This window comes from Lissotriton vulgaris, chromosome 5 (assembly GCF_964263255.1).
Source record: "Lissotriton vulgaris chromosome 5, aLisVul1.2, whole genome shotgun sequence".
NCBI classification, from domain to species: Eukaryota; Metazoa; Chordata; class Amphibia; order Caudata; family Salamandridae; genus Lissotriton; species Lissotriton vulgaris.
The window spans coordinates 906232353-906238578 of record NC_141693.1 but is presented as its reverse complement, the minus strand read 5'-3'; positions in this window follow the sequence as shown (position 1 = coordinate 906238578).

Below are 6226 nucleotides of genomic sequence, written 5' to 3'. Positions count from 1 at the left end.
GAGTTACTAGGTTTACTGGCTGCGTCAGGTCCTCAGCTGTGAACAAACGCCTTATGATACTTCAGGTCGCCGCATGCTTTGGGCCCTAGGGGTCACACACTTCAAAAGTATGTGGTTTGGTTGACTCCGCATCTGGACTATTCAAAACTGAAAAGGTAATTTCAAAGTTGATTAGTTGCTTCAGGCCAATGTACCTCATGGTTAGTGCGCAGTAGCTGCAGAGGGACTTGAAGTGTCCAGCCATAACGATATGCCCTTGGTGCCTTGTGGCAGAAGCTGCAGCAGACTGGCCCTTCTAGGGTTCATGCTAGCGCCGGCTTCATGCTCCAGGTTCTAAGGCGCTAGGGGCTAGGGCCTCTAACGTTAACACTTAGTTGCCTCAGGCACTAAGTGATAAGCACCTTGAAAGGTTAACACAGACTTGTGTGCCTCATGTCCTGGTTCTCTAAGAGACTCGTGCACGGTCTTAACATCCCTGGCACCTCAGGCCCTGGCACCTCAAAGGGTTAAGTCTCTTTGCTTGCCTACCCCCTGGATATGCAGGTACTCGCGCCTCGCAAGTGAATGTTTTTTGGCTTCCTCATGTGCAGAATGTGCCAGGACAGGTTCTTCCAGTCCTAGAGGAAGAGCTGGGAAGTCTGCAGTGCCACTTCAAAGCCTGCCGAACTCGGCCTCCCCTTTGTACGGGCCAAAAGACGTGCTCCGCTCCGCCCCACGACCTGATCATGTGCAACTGGGAGGGCGCGCGGCGGCGCGGCTCCTTGCACAGGAGGTCTGCACGTGGGCACTCCTCTCGTGCCACCCTAACACACACAGGCCCGGCCTGGTACAGCGGGGGTGGCCGACAGGCTGCCCCAGGCGCTTCAACGCAGAACAGGGTTGTGGCATTTGAGCGGGGGCACTGGGTTCAGCGGCCGCACCCATACACACGAGAGGATAACGCACTCCCTCCCCCTTGGGTGAAAGTGAGACGGCGCTGCGGTTGGCTCTACCCAGGTGCCTGACAAGCCACACAACTTGGCATGCTGGTACTCCTATGCTACGAATTGCATAGTTCAAACAGAGCCTGGCCGGGAGAGATCCGAGGGCTGCTAAAGCCTGAACGAAATGTGTTCTTGTTTCGCAATTGCATTTATATAGCGCTTACGACCCCACACAAGGTGTTGAAGCGTTCTTGCTCGCTCACAGACATCCGGGGCTGTCGAGCCCCACTTACTGAGAGGAAAGGAGGCACTGGTTGAGAAAAGCATCTGCTGCACCAATAGTAGCTATGCACCTGGTCCCGCGTTGCTCCTGTGCACCGTTTAATCCCATCCGAACGCACCAACCCAGGTTGTTGCTTGACACCCACTTTGTTGTTTTCGTCTTTCCACCATCCTGCATCGCTGCTTTCAACACGCATCCAGGACCAGATCACACCGATAACAAGAAAAACGGCACAATCAGGGGCAGAAGAAAACTTACCTGGAGTGGCAGCGAGGCTGTTCCGGGCAACAACAACAACAAAAAAATGGCGGCTGCAAACATCCGAAATGTTCGGAATCGGGGGCGTGTTTTTTGCGTTCTGAGTGACGGATGACGTCACAGGGCGAAAGAACTCAAAAAACACACCCCCGAATCCGAAAAAGACAGGGCTTCAACCGAGTGACGCCCCTCTCCTCCAGTGGCTGGCCTCCGTTTAGGAAGCAAAAAAATGGCAACCGCAAAAATCCGAAATTTTCGGAATCGGGGCGTGTTTTTTGCGTTCCGAGTGACGGATGACGTCACAGGGCGAAAGAACACAAAAAACACACCCCCGAATCCGAAAAAGACAGGGCTTCAACCGAGTGACGCCCCTCTCCTCCAGTGGCTGGCCTCCGTTTAGGAAGCCAGCCAATGGAGAAGAGGGCGGGTTCAAGCCCCCTAACTCAAAAACTTAAAATCTTCGGACTCCGCCCACTGCTTCGCAGTGAGATGGTCCTCAACCTAAAAAGGCTGTATGAGATTCGGTGATCTTAGAAAGCCCGTCCTGCTGCTCAAGTAAACTTCCCAACTCACTAATGCTATCTAATAGGTTAGTCTTTATATTTTTGAGTTTCGCTAAATCAATTGCGACTCAATCCCGTTTGACTTGCCAATTGTTATTTGAGAGGCAGATCTCCCTAGTTATAAGAGGAATATTTGAGACAGTGGGAGTGGAGGCCCATAGTGAAGACATTGTGAGCTCAAGGATTATGATTGCATTCAGTGGTCGTTCCAACCACCATATCCGTCACCCCAGGCCACAATTTGACATCTAGTAAAAAATAATCAATGTGACTCATGCTAACTGTTCTATTGTAAGTATTCCCCCCCTTTCTGTCAGACCTTGTACGTCTGTTTGCTGCCCTAAGCCTATATTAAAGTGTTAATGCATGAAGCTGCAACACTGTGCATGTTCATTTTTTAATGGGTGGCAAATCCAGCAGAGGAACATGCCATAGCTCATCCAGCATGTCGCTGTCGGTTATATCCTCTGCGTCTAGGAGTGTGTAGGTGGCGTTAAAGTCACCTGCTATTACTAATGGAGCTGGAGACGCCCTCCCCTTCAGACAGTCTTCTAGCCATTGTATGGTAGATGACCTACAACCAGCTTTGGAGCCTTGGGCTCAAAGGAACTAGACATTCAGATCCTCAAAGGATATTTATCCTAACCAGGGTAAGACTGGCTTATAGGGCAATCTGTTAGTGCCAGAAGGACTGTTCAGACACATAAGTGTGTGGGCCATTTTAATACGGTTTGTGTGCTTGTTTTGTAGTCTGGTGGGCTGGTTTTACCATTGCTTTCTCTGATGCTTGCAGCAATCATAAACGCATAGTCTCCCATAAGTTGCAAAACAGCAACACTGCATGTCGGTTCAAAACTGCCCAATTTGCAAATGTGGGCTTTTTCTTTGGCAACAGGATTCGCCACTTTTATTATGGGGCCCAGGACTCATCCCTGTTCAACCCAGTTCCTCACATTGGCCCAGTCTGTCAACCTGCTCTTGGCTTACAGGGTTCTTCATTCATTCGTACCAGCGAGGCAGCACAAGACAAGACGATAAAAAAAATACTTGATATGGTAGCTGCAGCCTATGGTGCCACCTACTGGCTGGACACTGCTAGCTGGCTCATGAGGAATTAATAGGCCAAACTTGTTTTCTTTTAACCTTTTAACTGCTTACCCCTGTGCTTAGCCTTTAATTGGCTATTTGGGGTAGTTTGTGCTTAGGCCCTGGATAAAAGTGTCTTTCCTTTAAAATGGCATTAACAAACGGTTTGATGTGTTAAAGTCACCATCTTCCAGCTTTCAGGAACATGCAGACCTGAATCAAAAAAAACGATTTTTTAACCACAGTTTTGGCATTCTTGAAAGAGGTAGCCCATTTTTCAAATGGTTTGTGATTTCCACCTACTTCCAGGTTTTGGTGCAAACCAGTGTGAAATCAATGGATGAATGTTTTCCTCTGTAACTTTTTGTCACGATTGCCGATTACAAAAGCAACGTACCTTTACATTTGCTAGACCCTTTTAGTTGTGTGGCATGTATAGGGTGTGTAGGTTTTCCAAGAACCTGAGGTACCCAGAGCCAACAACTGAGCTGCACCGTACAATGGGTTTTCATTGTGTACCGAGTATGGACCAATTCATATGGTGAAATATGTAGAGTGAAAAATAGGTATCAAGGTAACCTATGCATTTTTCAAAATGGGCACAAGATATATGTGTTTCGGAGCAGTGGTTATTTGTACATCTTTGAATTTATGGCTACCCACACCATAATATAATAATATGATTAGAGGGTATTTCCCAAAACGTCTTCTTTCTTACACACTGGCTTACATTTGGAAGGCACAAATGTAGCAAAATCCTATTGGTAATAATATATATCCTACTATTCTATGCTCACACATGTCTTCTGATAAAAATGGTGCCTTATCCGTGTGGGTCGGCCTTCTGCTTGCAAAAGGAAACTGCCCAAAACACAATATGGATACATTACATTTTTTGCCTCAAAACACCTTTTTTTTTACGAAGTGACTAGTTGTGGATTTTGGGTTCTAGCTCAGTCAGCACCTGGAGAAACCTAGCATACCGGTACATTTTTGAAAACTAAACACCTTTTACAATTCAGGATGGGGTGACTTGCCTGACTCTCACCAGGTTGTTTTACCCAGAATTTCTTGCATACCTCAAACTTGGGCTAAAAATAAATAAATTAAAAAAAAAGGTTTCCTCATATTTGTTATCGAAAGTTCTGGAATCTGTGGGGAGTCACAAACTTCCTTCCACCCAGCATTCATCTAAGTCTTCTGATAAAAATGGTACCTCACTTGTATGAGTAGGCCTGGTGGCCACAACATGAAAGCCCCCAAAATACAAAGTGGAGACATCAATATTTCCTGTTACAAAAATAATCTGATTTGACACTGAGGGTAGCAGCATTTAGCCAGGTATCAAAGGACATTCAGGGAAACCCATCAAACCCAGATATTTCTGAAAACTAGACACCCAGGGGAGTCCAGGGGGGTATGCCTAAAGTGGATCCTACAAAGTTTTATTACCCATAATGCCCTGCAAACCTCAAACTTAGTCTAGAATTAAACATGTTACTTGCATTTCTGTGACTTAAACTTACGGAATCAGCAGGACCCCACAAATTTCCTACCACCCAGCGTTCTCCAACTTGTCCTAATAAAAAGGCTACCTCAATTGTGTGGCTGGGCCTATTGCATGCTAAAGGCAAGTATCAAACCAAGGGCAATGGGAGTCTAGCCTCTAGACTCTCATTGACCCTGGTTTGATGTTTCCCTGTCGTGGGCACCAGGCCAAGTCACAAGTGGGATAGCATTTTATTAGGACAAGTGGGAGAACGCAGGTGGTAGGAATTTTGTGGATTCCTGCTGATTACGGAAGTTTAAGTCACAGAAAGACAAGGTAAATGTCCAATTTTAAGCAATGTTTGGGACTTAGCCCAACTCTGCTACCCAGATGTATATGGAAGAAACAAAAAAAGAACAGAAAAAAGCACACTAACACACAAAATCCCTTCTAGCCAAGAAGATGGGGATGATTTAGTCCCCAGGGGGGGCAGAAAGACTGTTGAGGTCATACTGGACGTTAGGCCCAATACCTAGGCGGGCCGCACCCACCCATTTCTCCACCAAACAAAATCATCCCGTATATCTAGTGGGCTTTCTGCTTCTCAGACAGACAGATATGCAAGGATGTATTTGCCTGTTTGGGGGCTAGGCCCTATGCCCAAGAGGGTCGTCCCTATATATTCTGCCCTTTAAATGATCATTCCTGATGATTAGCGGCCATGTGGGGCATATTGGAGACCAGAATCTCCAATCTGACCCGGGCCCGGGAGAGGGGGCGGGAGAACTAGCCCAGAGTTAGGGGGCAGCTGCCCTCTCAAAATATGGTTCCTGGTGTCCTATGGAATGGAACCCTGCTGCGGAATCGCCCTCCTGCATCAATCCCCAAGCAGGAATCCACTAGTAAAAGGTACCATTGGAAAGCGTTGATTCTTCCCTTTCCCATGACACCACTCTTGTTGGTTTCGGTCCTCGGGGGTGCTGAGAGACATCCCTGAGCACCGAAGCAGTGAAAGTGAAATGAGCAGATCAGCTCATTATAGTTTCAAAATTGCACCAATTGTCATTTCAGAGAAAATAAATAGAGAGCCACCGAAGCTGGGGGGTGGGCACTTCCCCCAGCTCCTGAGGCTAACATAAATAAAGGGAAATCCCTCAGGTGCTTACGCCAAAGAGATTTCTTAACTCAGGTTTTCAGATAGCCTGGAGAGGTCCTCAGCACACAAGCACAGGCATTGAGGATGGCCCGAAGGCTTCAGGCCTTCCTCAGCACCGAAGTGATTAATATATGTGAATATTTTTTTTTTTTTAAATGGGTCATGAAAACATGGAGGCATGGGGCAAACAGCCCCAGCTACCGCCTCTTTGCGATGGGCCTCGGTCTAAAAAAATAATCCCTCTGACTGGAAGCAATTTCTGCACTACCTCCAAGAACCTGAAAAATGACCAACTATCTTTTGATCCACATTAGGATGTGTTCAAAAAGGTGCTAAACCTAGAATTACTTCTGGCAAGTCAAATAAGTTTTGAGGTGGGTGGATTTACTCCAAGGGCTCTTTTGATTGAGGTCTATGCAAAGTACATTGGTAATCAAATAGCAAGGACAGCTCTATGTTGTGACGCAA